At 36.3% G+C, this 19,129-nt stretch overlaps 1 protein-coding gene across 5 annotated transcripts in view; it reads right to left on the minus strand.

The window, feature by feature from the left end:
* ANKRD28 (ankyrin repeat domain 28) overlaps positions 1-19,129 on the minus strand; it is a 188,408-nt gene that overhangs the window by 115,060 nt on the left and 54,219 nt on the right. The gene's annotated exons all lie outside the window — the stretch shown is intronic.

The following is a 19,129-nucleotide window of genomic DNA, read 5'->3' on the forward strand; positions in this document are numbered from 1 at the left end:
TCTCCCTCAGCTATAAAATTACTATTCTCAAGTCTACAAATATGTAACAAAAACCACCGATTTATAGCTGGCTTTCTTCCCCCATTTTTTTGTTTACTCAATGATGCGGTTATTTCCCAATAGAAAAATTACAAAAAAAGAGCCACAGTTCCTTTAAACTTTCTTTTTTCTTCTATCAACTAGCATTTTTATTACTAAATATAGAACTTATTTTGAACATTTATGATGTGCTGGGGTGCTGTACTTTGTCATTTAATACTCACAGTAACCTTGCTACATTCTATTACAGACGGAAAAACAGACTCATAAATTAAGTATTTTATCCAAAGTCATGGAAATCAGTAAAGTTGTGCCTAATTTCAAACACATGCTCTTTCCAATCTATTCTGTTTTCACTGAGTGCATGTATACACATGCTCAAGATCTTTGCAACCTACAATACCAGGCTGTAAAAGCAATCTTAAAAGACAGGTAATGATAACAGTTGCGAAAAGTTTGAGTAATAAAGGAATATACTATTTATTGCAATAATATTCCCAAACAAGTTAACTGTATTTATTTTTAATTTTTTAATTTAATTTATTGGGAGTGTATTGATTCCCAAACAAGTTATTTTTAAATGGTCACTTCAGGGCTGGTCTTATCTCATGAGCTGAAGCCAGTTTACTTATGAAAACATGGAGAAAAAAAATCCCAGCACGAAATACACGGGAATGCAAGAATTTAAGAAAAACTATTAAATATCAGTCTATGTAAAAATCTATAACCCTATTATAACTGTACCAAGATACTAAAATATGCTAACAATTTACATAGTTGTATCTTAAAATACATGAAATGGTTTAAGGCCAAATTAAAGACATGCAAATATTTTTGACATACAAAAATAATATCAACCACCTCCAGGTGGCTAAATCGAAAATATCATCCTGATATTTGAAATATCTGAAAATGAAACCCCTATAGTAGCAATATCCAATATTCTATCTTCTGGGTTCCCCTATCCCCCAAAAAAGCCTTTTTTTATGGGTAATTTTAGCTTGTTCTAAAGTAGTCAATATATAAATGCACCTAAGAGACTTAAGGTGATATCCTGCTTCTTGTTCTATGTCAACTTCCACACTTAGGGCTTTCCCAACCAGAAAACGAGCTTCCTGAGGGCAGGAACTGTTATATACATGACGTTTCCTTCCACTTTCTTCCACCTGTAAATAATTTCACTGAAATGAAAATTCTATTTTATCATAAGACTTTGAAGACAGTGGCAAAAATTATAAAACACAATGCAGGGGAATTCATACACACACAGAGTTCAATCCACAAACACAAGAGTCATTACATGCAAAATTAGTTTTGTACTCCTAGTAGGTGGGCAACTTAAATGTAGAAGTTGACAGGATATAAAACAATGACATTGGATGACGGCTAAAACTAAGGGCTCATGAGTCAGCTCAAGTTCAAATTCTTATTCCATTATTTTTCAGTTGTGTCTTTGGGCAAGGCTACTTAAGTTCCAGAGCCTAATTTTCTTCACACTTAAAAATAATAATAACCTGCAGAGATTTTTATCTAGAAGAAATACTGTAATAGAAGTGACTGAGGATGCAGTTTTATAGCTGAAGTACTTGTACTGTAGTCTAGTTTCCCACTAACAAACACAACCCTGTGACCTCAAGCAGGTTACTTAACCTCTCTGTGAATAATTTCAACAACATCTATTAAGTAACATTAACAGAATATACTTTATAGTGCTATTCATAGTGAAAAAGTCAATCATTAGTATGGACAGTTCAGTATTTGAATGACAGCCCCAGTGAAACCAGTGAGTGGGCTGTCAACAATCTCCCCTTGCGGGTGAGGTGCTTCAGACTGGTGACTAGAGATCCCATTGTCAGTTACTAAATCCCCATCCTTTTCAGGCCTCTTAAGAGACTGACTGCAAGAAGCTAGTCTGACACTCCAATAACCAGACAAGACTTTACTATTTGTTATTGGGGGGAGCAAGCAGGAAAGTTTGGCAAGAAGTAGGACTACAGGTTTTTTCTGTTATTCCAGATTCACTACTTTGTAGTCTCAGGAAAGAGAAAGAGTAAAAAGTGCTGGCCCATAATACACTATATAATCAAAGTTAGATGAAAAATACTAAAAGATAAATATTTTCATATTTTTTATTATTTACGTTAATAGCACTGTTTTGTATCTTCTAAATAAGATAGGCCCCAAACCTCAAGGAACTCACATCTTGTAAAAGAGATAGGTTAATAAGTATTTAAGGAATTAGGAATGGAGAAAGTACTTATGATAACAAGTTATTGTCATAGACTTTGCAAATTAAGTTCAACATTGTTTACTGCTGTTGATGTTTTTCAGAAGAACAATAGTTAAGGGAATGTTCTTTTTTCTTGAAGGAGGCACTTACTCTTTTAGGCCAAATTAGATGAAGTGTTTAGTAAACCAACAATTTTTCAACTCCAACAACTTCATAATCCTCCTCTTCTTTAATCCTATCAAAAAGCTTACGCCTACTCTTCACAGAATCAAGAAATGTTGTAAGGCGCCTTTAAATCTTCATTCTGCTGATAAAAATTTAATGTCCTGCAATATTATCTTGGGTTCCTAATTTTGTTGCACTGGAATTTCTCTTGTCACAAATTATTTTTCCTTTCTGCATAGTGATTCAACCCAAAGCCCAAGTTATCTCTTGCAAATCTGTGAATCCACAGAATAAAATATTTTCCTCAGGATTAAGTGACTATTCTGTGCCAAGATAGCCTATGAGTATTAAAAAATAAAAAGCATGTGTTGAACGATTAGAAGGAAGTGAGTCCAAACCATGTTTCAGAAATATTTTTCATAGTTCAAGAATACTAAACAATCACCCTGAACTATACTTCATCTGACCACATACTTTAGAAAGTCTTATCAACAGATTTAAGAGAAAACAGTAAAAAGCAAGGAGGGGAATTTAAGAACTTGCTGCTTTCTACAATGCTGGTCAGAATTCCTTGGGATTAGTATAGCCCTGCAAAAACGTCACCTCTACAGTTGACCCTTGAACAACATGGAATTGAATTGCACAGGTCCACTTATATGTGGGGTTTTCAATAAATATTGTAAGTGTATTTTTTCAGTAAACACTGTAAGTGTATTTTCTATTCCTTGTGATTTTCTTACTCATTTCTCTAGCTTACTTTAGTACAAGAATACAGTATATAAATGAATGTGATATATAAAATATGTGTTAATTGACTGTTTATGTTATCAGTAAGGCCCCTGGTCAACAATAAGCTATTATTAGTTAAGCTACTAATAGAAGTCAAAAATTATACACAGATTTTTCAACTGTTCAGGGGAGAAGGAAGGTCAGCACCCCAATCCTGTATTGTTCAAGAGTCAGCTGTATATTTAAAAAATGATGAATTCAAACTTCTTTTAAAGATCAGATTTAGCCCTGGCTGGTGTGGCTCAGTGGATTGAGTGCCAGCCTGAGAACCAAAGTGCCACTGGTTCAATTCCCAGTCAGGGCACGTGCCTGGGTTGTGGGCCAGGTCCCCAGTAGGGGACACATGACAGGCAACCACACAGTGATGTTTCTCTCCCTTTCTTTCTCCCTCCCTCCCCCTCTCTCTAAAAGTAAATAAATAAAATCTTTAAAAAAATAAAAAATAAAAATAAAGTCCAGATTTAATTCTCTGCCTGTAATGTATTTATAAGGTAGGCCATTTACTCAAAATGGCTGACAACCAATATCACTTGAGGATCTCAAGTGGTTTGACCCAACTGGTATGTTACAATGGTTAAATAATAAATTATTGCCCTGGCTGGTGTAGCTCAGTGCAGTGGATTGAGTGCGGGCCTGTGAACCAAACAACCTCGGTTGATTCCCAGTCAGAGCACATGCCTGGGTTGCGGGCCAGTTCCCAGCAGGGAATGCAGGAGAAGCAACCATACATTGATATTTCTCTCCCTCTCTCCTTCCCTTCCCCTCTAAACATAAATAAATAAAATCTTTTAAAAAATAATAATAATAAAAAATTATTAACCCTTCCATCACTACTAATATTATATACTGCATATTGTTAACACATTATTAGGATTACATATTAGTCTGATGTATTCTTTGCAAAGGCCTACCTATATCCAGCAAACAATCCTACCATTTTCCATTCTACTAAAATATTCAGTTCTTAGGTAAATACAGAGCCTTATGAGAAACATCTCTCAGCCTCTCTTACAGCTTGGAGCCACATGACAAAATTCTGATGAGCATTTTCAGTAGAAGTGTGTGTGGCTTCCAGAAAACCTCTTAAAGGACAAATGGCATATCCATCCCAGTTCCTTACACAGTTGGCTACAGAGGATCTAGGCCCTTGAGGACTGTGAGACAGAACTGCCATAAAAGCCCTGGACTGTGTCCTTCCCACTTTCACGTTAGAGAGAAATGGTTCTGCCTTGTTGAAGCACTGTACTTTGAGTCTCTTTCACTTGGACAGTAAACTAACTCTATGTGATAATCTTACTCTTCATTTAATCAGTGGGTATATATCCTTCCAGCCCTGTCCTACCCTCCATACTCAAGTACAGTATAGCTACTTAAGTTTTCAACAAATAGAATTACAAACACCAGCTGCAAATTGTAACAGAAATAATTAACTGATCAGAAAATAGCCTGAAGAACAATCCACTATATTATTCTGAATAAGAGAAAGAAAATTAAGAGGAAAAAAGGAAATAAATATTTATCACAGATATTCTCACTGAATTCTCTGTCACCATAGGTGGGTACAACTATACAAATTATACATGGGAAACAGAAGCTCAGTAACATCTAGCCAGTCAGTGACTCATCCACTTATCTGTATTTATTTATCATCTATGTGCCAGGATTTCTGCTAGGCTCAGGAAATTAAAATGATGACTAAATAGTCAATCTTTGTTCTAATAAGAGCTCACATGTAAGTAAATATAACTACAAACTGTGATAAACTGTAGAAGAAAAATAATTGGAGGGGAAGGACCAAAAGAAGGTCTATATGGCCAGAGCAAACACTCACGAGGGACAATAACGTAGCTGGAAAAACAGGCAAACTCAGATTATATAGGACCTGTACACCAAGCTATAAAATTTGTATTTTTAGTTAAGTTTCTGAAAATGATTAACAATGGAGACTGGATGCAGGACTAAGGGAGAAGAAGATGTTCACAAACAACTCCCAGGTTTTGACTTAAACAACTAGTACTTACTAGAGGCTAAGCAATTTGAGCCTTCTTCATTTTTCAAATTTAAAAAACGAGGAAGATGGTTTATTATTTCGTACCTAAGGTCCCTTCAAGATCTAAATCGGTTTTAGAGATTTTTATTATTATTATTTATTTATCTTTAGAGGGGAAGAGGAGAGAGGGAGAAAAATATCAATGTATGGTTACCTCTTGTGCATCCCCTGCCAGGAACTGGCCTGCAACCCAGGCATGTGCCCTGACTGGGAATCAAACCTCAGTCCTTTGGTTTGCAGGCCCACACTCAATTCACTGAGCTACACCCGCCAGGGCCGGTTTTAAATCTTAATCCAAAATCCATATCTTTGCATCTACCCTCACGATTTGAACATGAAGTGTCAACAATTCCAAGGTGCCTAATTGTAGGTGGGAGTGAAAAAGTTCCTAAAGGATAGTGAGATCTGGTTCAATCCTCTTCAAACTCTAGTACATTGAAATAATCCAAAATCTTTTGGCAAGAATATTTTCAAAACATGCACCAAAATTACAATAGCAACAGACTCAAAATATATTTAATATCAATGTTCACATTCTCCTATACGCACCAGTCCAAGAGATTACACAATGTGATATATCTTCTTCCCTTTGCAAGGCCTAATAATATTTTGAATAAATCCAAAAGCACAGGCAACAAAAGCAAATATAAACAAGTAGGACTACAAAGAACTAAAAAGCTCTGTACATCAAAGAAAACCATCAACAAAATAACAAGACAATCCATGAAATGGGAAAAAATGTACAATCCATATATCTGATCAAGGTTTATTATCTAAAATATATAAGGAATTCATACCACTCAACAGCAAAAACACATGTACAGTTGATCCTTGAACAACATAGGCTTGAACTGTGTGGATCCATGTAAATGCAGAGGTTTTCTTTTCAGTAAGTAAACTGGCCCTCCATATCCTAGGGGTTCGCATCCATGGATTCCTCAGTCAACCACACATCTTCTACAGTACATTTGATCTGCGGCTGGGAATCCACAGACACAAAGGGGATTTCTTCCATGCCAGTTTACCTAAGGGACTTACTTCAGCATCTGAGGATTTTGGTACCTGTGGGGGTACCTGGAACCAATCCCCCTCAGATAACTGAGGGACAACTGTAGTTAATCTGGGGGGAGTAAAAAATTATACAAGGAATTTGGACTGCTGGAGCAAACCCCCATGTTGTTCAAGGGTCAACTGTAACCTGATTTCAAAAACGGACAAAGGACCTAACCAGATATTTTCTAAAGAAGACATACAAATGCCTACTATATGTACATGAAAAGGTGCTCAACATCACTAATCATTAGGGAAATGACAAGCCAAACGACAGTGAGATTTTACCTCATCCACGTGAGGATGGCTAGTATCAAAAACATGAGATAACAAATGTTGGCAAGGATATGAAGATAGGGGAACCCTGGCAAACAATATTTTGATCTGCTACTGGGCATGCAAAATTACTGTTTCGAACCACAGTTAGCTAAACCCTTGAATGTGAAAACAGCAGATATTAAGGGCTGACTGTATTTATAGGGAAAAAAAACATAAAAGGGCACCCCCATCATTCAAACCATGTTGTTAAAGGATCAACTGGACTATACTTGCCACAAATTCAGTCACTGGTAAGAATGCAACATATGAATGTACTGATACTAGTATACAAAGACACCTTCTAACTGCTCATCTTCTAAGATACCCAGGGGCCTTTATGAAGCTATTCATAAACTTCACTGTTGCTGTTTTCCTCCTCTACTGTATTGGAACAGTGCTTTCTCAAAGAAACTGAATGTCTACTAAACAAAATATCAAAACTTTACTCTTGATGATTATATTTTGGAGAAAATGACTGGAACATTATAACTATTTATAATAAAAGAATAATAGTTTACCTTTACCTACCTAAAGAATAAGAAAGTGTCCTCTAACAGAAATATAAAGTGAGACACACATGTACTTTTAAATTGTCTAGTAACCCTATTTTAAAATGGTGAGATACATTTTAAAAATCAAAACAGTTGATGCTTGAACACAGTATAAGGGGTGCTAAACCTCCAGGCAGTCAAAAGCCTGAGTATAACCTGGAGTCCTTGAAAAGTTCAGTCCTCCCTTGGTACCTGCAGGGGATTGGTTCCAGGATCCCCCACGGGTATCAAAATTCCTGGATGCTCAAGTGTCCTATATAAAACGGCATAAACAAAGCATACAGTCAGTTCTTTGCATTCTCAGACTCTCAACTGCAGGCTGAAAGTGCCATTTTTGGTCTTGACTGGTGTGGCTCAGTGGGTTGAACATTATCCCACAAACTGAAAGGTTACCAGTTTGATCCCCAGTGAAGGCACATGCCTAGGTTGTGGGCCAGGTCTCTGGTTGGGATGTTCAAGGAAACCAATCAATGTTTCTCTCTCACATCAGTGTTTCCCTCCTTCTCTTTTTTCTCCCTTCTCTCTCTAAAATGAATGAATGAATTAATGAATTTGTTTTTTTGAAAAAAGCAGCCCTGACTAGTGTGGCTTAATGGGATGGGTGTTGTACCACAAAGCATATGGTCACCAGTTCAATTCCCAGTCAGGGCACACACCTGGGTTGCAGGTCAGGCCCCTGGTTGAGGACATGCAAGAGGGTAACCAACCAACTGATGCTTCTCTGGCACATCAACATTTATCTCCCTCTCTCTCTCTCCCCCTTCCTCCCTCTCTAAGAATAAATAAATAGCCCTGGCTGGTGTCTCTCAGTGCACTGAATGCTGGTCTACGAACCAAATGGTTGCTGGTTCAATTCCTAGCAGGGCACACACCTGGTTTATGGGCCAGGTCCCCAGTTGGGGGCGTGCGAAAGACAACTGATCTATGGTGCTCTCACATATCAATCCATGTTTCTTTTTCTCTTTCTCCCTCCCTTCCCCTTTCTCTAAAAATAAAAATAAAATCTCAAAAAAGTTAAATAAATGAATAAATAAAATCTTTAGAAAAATTTTAAAAAGCAGAGCATGGAAAAATATATTTAGAAACTATCATACTATACAACACTAACTTAGACCTATGAGGACTAGCTTTTTACGAGTTTAGCTGTTCCAGACAGAAACCTGACATGCCATCTATGTAACTGTCTTAAGAAAAAAAACAGTTTAGATTTTTACAGTAGCCCAGAGTCAGTAATATCAATAAACACTATTTAGACTGTTATACAGTAAAATAACATGAGAAGCTAATGGCCATAACTGACTTTATACTTCTGAATGGCCCACTAAAAACACATACACAGCTTTTCTTTTTTCTTTTGTCTCTTCCCTCAAAACACATACAGAGCTCTAATAATTTTATCACAATACTAACCCTGGCTTGAGAGCAACAACATATTTTCTTATGAAACACAGGGCATGAACTTCATAGATGCCATTTTCCTCATTATTCAGAAGGCTCTTCATGTACATTAGGATTCCATAAGTTGGCTAGCTGTTAGCATATTACTTCATTTCTTTAGATCCCTTCATTTTATTGCTGGAAATAAAACTTTAAAGTTTAAGTAATTTAAACTTTAAATTACTTAAGTGATTAAGTAATTTTGATAGTTAATTTCGGGTCTAACATTTCATGTCCCTTTTCTCATTAGAGTAGGTCAATTGATGGAAAAGAGGTAACAAAAGTGATGGCAGTGACCATAGATTAGGTTTTTCAGTAAGTCTGGCTGTGAGGCTAGAATAAACTGAGGGATGTTTAGCCCAAAAAGGGCTAAAGAAAAAAAGGTTAAGATCAAGATGTTGAAAGTTAAAGAAATTTGGTTTTCAAAATGAAAAGGAAGAGCCCTGTGTAGTGTGGCTCAGTTGGTGGGGCATTGTCCCTTGAAGCAAAGGGTCACCAGCTGACTCCTGTTGACTCCTGGTCAGGGCACCTGCACATGCCTGGGTTACACAAGATTAGGTCTCCAGTTGGAGCACATTGGAGAGGCAAATGACTGATGTTTTTCTCCCTATTTTTCTCCCTCTCTTCCCCTCTCTCTAAAATAAATGAAATCTCTTTTTTAAAAGAAAAGTAGAGTGATGTCAGCAATATAGCAGAATAGAAATCCACAGACAAACTGATCCATCAACAGTACACAGACCAATTTTCTTTGTGAGAAATTCAGAAACTAGCCAAGAGACTTCTACACTCTGGGAAGCAACCCAGAGTGTAAAACCAACCATAAGAAGGCTGTGGTAAAGTCTAACACACCCTTTTGCTCTATTCCCTACCTCTGGCACAGTGCCACACAACTGGTAAGAAATCGCCAGCAGTAAGTTTCTCCTTAGGGAGGCAAGTAAAGGAATAGATCATACACCTAACATTCCACTTGCATGGGGGGTGGGGAGGTTGAGGAACTGCCTTTTGTCTTGCTGGTCTCCAAGTATGGGATTCAACACACTCTAGATGCCTGGTGATTGCTGACAACGAAAAAGGCTGTCTGGTCGATCATGCGAGTGAGTATTCACCATAGCTCCTCCTCACAACTTAGTGCAGAGCAAGCAGATCCCTGTTTTTTCACTTGGTGGGGAGAGAGTTGGACCATGCATCCAACATTCCAATTTTTCTGGGGGTTGCCCAAAGGAAAGGCTTCTATCTCACCTGTCTCAGGGAACTGACGAGGCCTGACACACTCTAGATCCTCGAGGTCTCCTGAGAACAAAGACAGAAGTTTGAACTAGCACACAAGGACTCACCATAGCCTCCTACTCCCCAGTTCAGCACAGAACAAGCAGCAGCAAAAGCCCAGATCCCAGCTATTATCTAGGGATGGAAATAATTGGACTAAGTGTCCAATGTTCAAACTTTTCCAACAGTTGTCAGAGAGACTGGCTTCGGTCTCACTTGTCTCGAAGTGCTGATGAGATCCAACATACTGTAGATGGCTTGAAGTCACTAAGAACAAAGATGGTGGACTGCACTAGTACAAAGATTTGAGTGGGTCTCAGAATCTATGGCCAGGCTAACTGGTTAGTCTTCCCCTACAGTAGATCAATCCATGATAGCCGGGTGACATGGCTATTTTTCTAATGTACAGATACCAACAGCACAATGAGTTAAGGAAGAAAATGAAAAAATTAGGAAACTTTATGTAAAAAAAAAAAAAGACGATGATATAGCTCCAGTAACTGATGCAGGTAAAAGAAAGATAAATAAATTACCTGGGAGAGAATTCAAAATAATAGTAATAAAAATGCTCACTTGAGATCAGAAGAACAATACATGAACAAAGTAAAAAATTCAACATACAAAAATTTTTAAAGAATCCAACAGGAATCTTAGGCTGAAGGATACATAAGTGCACTAAAAAATTCAATAATGGCTTTAACATCAGAGTAGATCATATACAAGAAAGAATCCGTGAACTCAAAGGCAGATTATTTCAATTTAGCCAGTCACAGGAATTAAAAAAAAAAGAATTAGAATCATGAAGAAAAGGATAATGGACTTATGAGACACCATTAAGCAAACCAATGTACATATTACAGGAGTCAATACAATCTTATACATAGCATAAGATTGAGAAAAGGTCCAGAAAGCTTATTCAAAGAAATAATGACCAAAAACTTCCCAAATTTAGGGGAGAGAATGGACATCCAGATCCAGAAAGCCAAACAGATCCCCAAAACAGGAACTCAAAGAAATCCCACCAAAACACATTAAAATCAAATTGTCAAAAGTCAAAAAGAAAGCAGCAACAGAAAAGTGACTTGTCATGTAAAAGAACCACCATAAAACTGCAGGGGATAGATCCATAGAAACGTTGCAGGCCAAAAGTGATATATCTAGTATTCAAGTGCTTAAAGACAAAAGCTGTCAACAAAGGGTAATATAAATGGGTTGCAAAACTGTCCTTCAAAAATAAAGGATAACTTTCCCAGACAACCAAAGCTGATTTCACCCCCATTAGGTCTGCTTAACAATTTGGAATGAAAAGATGCTAAGTATCAGCAAGAAAACATATGAAAGTATGAAACTTGCTGGTAAAGGTAAATATACAGACAAATACATAATACCATCATACTGTAACAGTGGTATATAAATAATTTTTACTTCTATAAAAAGATGTTAATGGATACATGATATGAAATGATGTAAATGTAAATTGTCAACAATGATAAAGTATAGGGGGTGAAAAGTGAAATTGTAGAGTTTTTGTATGAGATTAAAATTATCAGTGTAAAATAGACTATTTATAATAAGATGTTGTATGTAAGCCCCATGGTTACCACAAACAAAATGCTAATAGAAAAACAAAAGAAAAAGGAATCAAAGCTTAACAATACAAAAAAAATCAATGAAAGAAAAAGTTAGCAAGACAGGAAAAGAGGGATAAAAGCCCTGTAAGATAGGAAGAAGACAGACAAAATGACAGCGCAACTCCTTTCCTATCAATAATTACTTAAAATGTAAATGGATTAAACTAAGCCATTAAAATATAAGAGTCGCTGAATAGATTAAAAAACAAGATACAATATATGCTGTCTACAAGAAAGTCACTTTAGATTTAAAGATACACAGGCTGAAAGTAAAGCAATGTAAAAAGATATTCCATGCAAATAGTTATGAACAGAGAGCAGGGATGACTAATCTTGTATCAGACAAAATAGACTTTAAGTCAAAACTGTCACGAGAGCCCTGGTTGACTGAATGCCAGTGGTGGATTGAATGCTAAGTGGTGGACTGAATGCCAGCCTGCTAACTGAAAGGTCGTCAGTTCAGTTCCCAGTCAGAGCACATGCCTGGGTTTCACGCTAGGTCCCCAGTTGGTGATGTGCAAGAGGCAACTAATACATGTATCTCTCACACATGGATGTTTCTCTCCCTCTCTCTCCCTTTCCCTCTCTCTAAAAATAAATAAATAATATCTTTTTAAAAAACTGTCACAACAAACAAAAAAGAACATCATACAAATGACAAATGGGTCAACTCATCAGGAAGATACAACAATATAGAGAGACAGAATTAAAAGGAGAAATAGCAATATAATAATAGTAGCTGACTTCAATATCCCACTTCCAATAATGAACAGAACACCTAGACAAAAAAATCAACAAAACAGTTAGCTTTCACACTATAGATGAAATGAACTTAACAGATATCTACCAGACATTCTACTGAAGAGCAGCAGAATATACATTCTTCTTAAGCATGCACAGAACATTCTGCAGGATAGCTACCATCTTAAAATTTGTCACAAGACAAATCTGTCACAAATTTAAGAAGACTTAAATCATACCAAATACCTTCTTTGACCACAAGAGAATGAAACTAGTGTCCACCGCAGAGGAAATACTAGAAAATTAGTAAGTACGTGGAAGTCAACCAACACTCTTAAACAATCAAAGGATCAAGGAAGAAATCCAAAGGGAAATTACAAAATATTTTGGACCAAATAAAAACAGAATTATAACACGTCAAAAAATTTAAGATATATCAAAAGCAGTATTTCTAAGAGTAAAGTTTATAATGATAAACAACTACATTAAAAAAGGAAGATCTCAAATGACCTAATACTTCAAGGAGCTAGATAAAGAACAAACTAAGCCCAAAGTCAGCAAAAGGAAGAAAATAATATAGATTAGAGCAAAAATGAATGAAACAGAGAACAGAAAAATAATAGGAAAAAGTAAATGAAACTAAGAGTTAGTTTCATGAAAATATAAAGGTTTTCTGACAAACATTTAGCTAGACTATGAAAAAAAACCTCACAAATAACATCCAAAATGAAAGAGGAGACATTACAATTAATGCCAAAGAGGGGGGAAGGATCATACAGAGACTACATGAACTATTATATATGCCAACAAACTGGGCATCCTAGAATAAATGAATCAATTCCAGAAACATACAACCTACTGAATCACTGACAGAAATCTAAGCAGATGTATAACTTACAAGGAGTCTAAATTAGTAATAAAAAACCTCCTAATAAAGAAAAGCCCAGGACCAGAGAGATGGCTTTCCTACTAAATTCTACCAAACATTTAAAGGATAATGCCAATCCTTCTCAAATGCTTCCAAAAATTTGAGAAGGAACACTTCCAAACTCATTTATAAAGCCAGCATAACCCTGATACCAAAGCCAGAAAAAGACACTGCAAGAAAAGAATATTACAAGTGAATATTTCTAATGAACATAGATGCAAAACTCGACAAAATACTGGCAAAATAAATTCAATAGCACATTAAAAGGATCATGCACAATGACCAAGTGGGACTTAAATTCTGAATAAAACCATGGTTCATCATACAAAAATCAATAATGTGCCCTGGCCAGGTGGTTCAGTTGGCTGGAGTGTCATCCTGTGCACCAATGGGTTGCAGTTTCTATCCTGGTCAGGGCGCATACGGGAAGCAACTGATGGATGTTTTGATATTTCTCTTTCTCCCCACCAATCCCCACCCCCACTCTAAAATCAATAAGCATATCCTTGGATTAGGATTAAAGAAATAAGGGAGGTGACACAAGACATTAACAAAAGGAAGGGTAAAATATTTTTAAAATCACATGTCATCTCAGTAGATACAGAAAATTTTTTTGAAAAACTTCAACATACTTTCATGATAAAACTTGCAGCAAACTAGGAATAGAAGGAAATTACCTTAACATAATAGAGGTCATATATAAAAAGCCCACAAATTCAACAATGAAAGACTGAAAGCTTTTCCTCTAAGATCAGGAACATGTCAAGTATGCTCACTCTACTTCTTTATAATATGGTACTGGAATTCCTTGCCAGATCATTTAGACAAGAAAAAGAAATAAATGGACCCAAATCAGAAAGGAAGAAGTAAAACTATTTCTCTTTGAAGATGACATGATCTTATGTAAAAAACCCTTAACACTACACACACACACGTATTAGGATAAATTAATAAACTCAGTAAAGGTGCAGGATACAAAAATCAGTTGTGTTTCTATAGTCTAAGAATTAACTATCTGAAAAGAAAATTTAGAAAAGCTCATTTACAATAGTATCATAAACAATATAATAGGAATAGACTTTTTAAATTAAGGAGGTAAAAGATGTGTAAACTAAAAGTTAAAAAACAGATAAAAGAAACTTAAAATGACATAAATAAATGGAAAGATATCCTGTGTTCATGGATTGAAAGAGATAATACTGTTCAAAAAGGGGAGAAAGATATAGGACAGCAGAATAACTGGGGGTGGGGAGGAATACTGGATGAAGAAGATCACACAGATGCAAGGAAAAAATGTGGGGATCTAGAAAGAAGATGGAAAAATTATCTTAAGTTAATAAAGAAAGGAACTTTGTCCTCAGAAATGGTTGGAGGTTGATATGGGTAAATTAGCTGGTGGAAGAGAATGAATAAAGCTGAAAAGGAGTAGAAGTATTTAGCAGTTGAAAGTAATGGGTTATGGGACCTAGGCTGGATAATAACAAAAATATGGAAGTGAAGGTAGTTTCGGTACATGAGACAAGATAAGAGGGTGTGGTTATTAGACTTACGTGGTTAGAGCCAAATGGGCAGGACATTGGTGTGGAGGTTGTTAAATTGTAAAGTATGATGTTCAAAATCTCATCTATGAAGAAATGAAATCCCCTAGATAACTGAGATAGATGTAGAAAACGGAAGTGTGATTTGATAGACAATAGCAACAAGAAATAGAAGGCTCACCTAGATAGATGGCATATGCTTCAAAAGGAAGGTGTTTACAGGTAGGTAGGCTAGTAAATGGAGGACTAGAAAAATAATGACTCTACTCTCCTCCATCCTCCCAATACACACGCACACTGCACACACATACACAGAAGGAATGAGAATGATAGAGACGCATTCCTAAGCCACATATCAATACTTCCTGGCTGTGAGTAAAGGAACAGCTGCCACTTGAAAAGACTTCTGGAGAAAGATGTGTTTATGAAAACTATGAGTTTCTGCCCTGGCTGGTGTAGCTCAGTGGATTGAGCACAGGCCTGTGAAGCAAAGGATCCAGGTTCAATTCCCAGTCAGGGCACATGCCTGGGTTGCAGGCCAGTTCCCAGTGGGGGACACATGAAAGGCAACCACACATTGATATTTCTCTCCCTCTCTCCTTCCCTTCCCCTCTCTCTGAAAATAAATAAATAAAATATTTTTTAAAAACCTATGAGTTTCCGTTAAGACAGGAGATGGAATAAGAAGAGTGCAGATTCAAGTTATATATGAGAAATTAAGGTCCAAATCAATATTCAAATGACTATTTTCAGATGAGTCTGGAAACAATATATGTTCTCAAAAGTATGCAAGCAAAAAGTGTTAGGTCAAACATAACAATGCAGGTAGTTTTCTAAAATATAGCAATTAGGCCAAAACAGGAAGAAAAGGAGAAAAAACTCAGCTGTCAAGTATGTAGTACTGTATTTATGCAATAAAATAATTTTTTTGAATTAGATTATTTTCTTCAAATTTCTCATTACTGCAAGAAGAAATTGAAATTAAACAAAAGTATTCATCATTCAGACTGGATTGAAAGCTGGACTAAAACTGAGTTTTTTAAAGTTGTGTTACTTTCAAAATATCCCTTTTGATCTGTCTCTTATTAGTATAATTTTCAGCTGGGGTTTACGTTAACTACTTGCACCTCCGCCAAGTGATCATTGCTACCAGGCCCAGGATAGACACACTTCTGAAATATAATTATATTACTAATTGCATAATTAACAATCTTTCAGCAACTTAGGCCCAAATTAGACTCAAAGACAACTTAAGCTCAATATTACAAATTAGTAGAAGGTAAAATTCTTATTTTAAACAAGGTGAATGTCTGCCTTTTAAAAAGATTGAGGAAAGGTTATTTCCAATTCATACTGGTTTCTACAATCTTATGATAATAGAGTAAATGCAGTCTCAAGTTACTGCACTTAAAGACTGAAGGGAGAAAATTTTCTATCTAAAAATAAGTTGCTACAGTTACCCAATGTGTACTTTTATAACCAATAATTACATGAGGTGCCCCAGGAATTCCAACGAGTACAGTGAGATCAGTAGCTGAAGTGTATGCTAGTTATTTCACACACAAATTGAGACTGCACATGCCAAGTCAATTTCAAAGTAGTTATCATTTGGAAAATACTGAAGAAAATGATTCACATCTTTCTAAACTGTAGAAGGGCAGAGATAAAAATACTGAACATAACTATTTCAAAATTCAAGTAATGACTCAGAACATTTTTCATGTTTTTGTTCCTTTTATTAAAGAATGCTATCTAAAATTATCAAATTTTATTGGCTTCTAGTCTTGAAATAAGGAAAAGGTGTTTTTAATATACTTCAGTTATGGAATTTGTTTGCATAAAGATTTTAATGCCCATGATAAACTTGTAAAAAGCCATGCTTATAACTTAATATTACTTCAAAGTAAAACAATGCCAATTCCTTTAGATGTAGTCAATTTTTAAGTTCTTAAATGAAAAGGAGTCCCCATCAGAATTAAAAACTAGCTCATTATTGACTAAGTAGTTAAATCTATTATTCATTATTATATTATCATGTTTTTGTATTTTTGTTCACAATTAGAACATTCAATATTGGCAGAATACCATAAAACTTTTGACCCCAATATAATTTTAATGAGATTTAAAAATTATTAGGCTCATCACTACATCATAACTGGCCTTCCACAAAGTGACTACTTTTCTGCATTACAGAATACCAAATGTTTGTTCTTTACTATGAGAGCTATCCTAAACTAAAATAAAAAAGCATGTCACACTCAACTGACTTAAACAATAGAGAGACTTAAAAATAACCAAAAGTGAAGGAAAGGGGCTCTAAGCTTTTTGACTCAGTTATTCAATGCTATCACACAGGACACTGAGGCTCCTTCTAGCTTTTCTCTGTCAGATTCCGCATGGCCCTTCGGATAACTCTTCATAGTCACAAGATACTGTTGTGCAGTAGAAGGGGGACATCCCCGACATTGACCAGACTTGGCACACGTGTCCCTTTCTAAACAAATCATGTAACAGGATCACCTCAATAAGCTTATATAATTAGGGACTTGGATAAGTCCCTAACTATAGGGCCAGAGGTGGAATAGAGGTGGGTATCCAAACAGAACTGGGTGCCTGCAAGGCAGGAAGCAGGTTATGGCCAGTGTGTAGGTACCCACCATGTTATTTACAATACAGAAAAATTAAGTCTTGGCATTTTATTTTAATAGTTTAATTTTCCCACCATTATGAATTAATCTCAGCCTGCTAGTACTGAGTAATACTGAGGACTCCAGAGACATATTTTTATTTACTTTAAATATTTTATTGTTTTTTCCCATTACCATTTATCTATCCCCCCATGCCCTCTTTCACCTCCATCCACCTGCCTCACCCCCAGCAACCACCACATTGTTGTCTTTGTCCATGATACTTATTTTTTAAAGGGAGAAAAATACTAATTAGTAATGTATCTTAAAACAGACTAAAGGCAATCATTTGATAAATGACACCGACAAAAAAGATCCGTATGCCCTACAATATGAAATAATATCACACTTTAATTATGGCCAATTAAAATGAAGGTTTTATCTCAAAAATGTTTCCTACTAACCTTACTTTTCACCTCTAGGAACCAGGGGTGCCAACCTTTTGGTGTCTCTGGGCCATACAGCAAGAAGAATTGTCTGGGGCCACACATTAAATACACAAATACTAAACAAAGCTGATGAGGGAGGAAAAGGTTTTAAGCAAATTTATGATTTTGTGCTGGGCCACATTCATAGCCGTCCTGGTCCACATGCAGCCCGCAGGCTGGACACCCCTGGTAGACACAGGCCAAATCACATCCACAATACTGAGATGAGAACACATTCCAAGAGGGGAGCCAGGATGAGGATGGATCTAAAAACCATGTCATAAGTGTCAAAGAAGCTGAAAGCATTTTGTCAAAAAATGAGTCAGGCAGTACATGACAGCTTCAAAGCATGTGAAATGCTGTTACTGTGAAGAGATGCCAAACTGCATAGTTCTAGAGATAAGAATTCGGATCAATGAACAATAACAAACAGGAAGATAAAATCTGGCTCAGTGTAAGACAGTACTTTTATCTAGCATTAGTTTGTCTGAAGATGGAACAAGGTGGCCTTTCACCTGGGGCAGGGATGAACATCCCAGGCAACCTGAACACCTGACGGTTCTACCCACTTTATGTGAAGTCAGCTGTAACAGCATGCCTGTGATGTAGTTTTTAATTGCAATTTCACAGATAAAAATCACATGGCTAAAAGAAGTGGCGAAAACTGGATTCTAATCCAGGTTTCTAATCTGTCTCCAAAGCTGGCTCTTCCTACACCTCACACACCTAAGAGAAGTTAAACTAGTAGTTGTTAAAGTAGCATATGGGATTTCTGAGTTGGTGAAAACTGAGTATCATCTGATTTGAAGTCCTTTTCAAAATTAAGATGCCAGCAATGAAAAGTACTACTTCCTTCATTTGTAGGAACACTTCCTACTTAAGAATGCTTTCATATCTATTCTCACAAAAATGGTTTAAGGTAAATAAGCTCTTAGCACTCTACCTCAGAGATGAAGAGGACAACAAAGGTAAATTCCTTCAACTTCCTTCCGATTTATCTCCAAACATATTTGTTTGTATTTTCAACTCCCCATGTCTTTTCATTCATTCACTGCTCATTTATTGAGCGTGTTTTAACATGCCAGGTACCAAATCTCAATGACTTACAGTCCAATGGGAAGAGCCTGTAGTCACAGAGGAAAAAGTTTATTAAAAAATATTTCCATCTTCTTACAGATCTTACTTTATAAATTCTAATTCCTTTCTCATATCACTTGTTTATCCCTCACCGCTGTCTCTGTTCCTTCCTCTTGGCCATAGAAAACTTCTCTTCCTCCCTTA

This window comes from Sturnira hondurensis, unplaced genomic scaffold (genome assembly GCF_014824575.4).
Source record: "Sturnira hondurensis isolate 20B ecotype Veracruz unplaced genomic scaffold, ASM1482457v3 Scaffold0013299, whole genome shotgun sequence".
Classification (NCBI taxonomy): Eukaryota; Metazoa; Chordata; class Mammalia; order Chiroptera; family Phyllostomidae; genus Sturnira; species Sturnira hondurensis.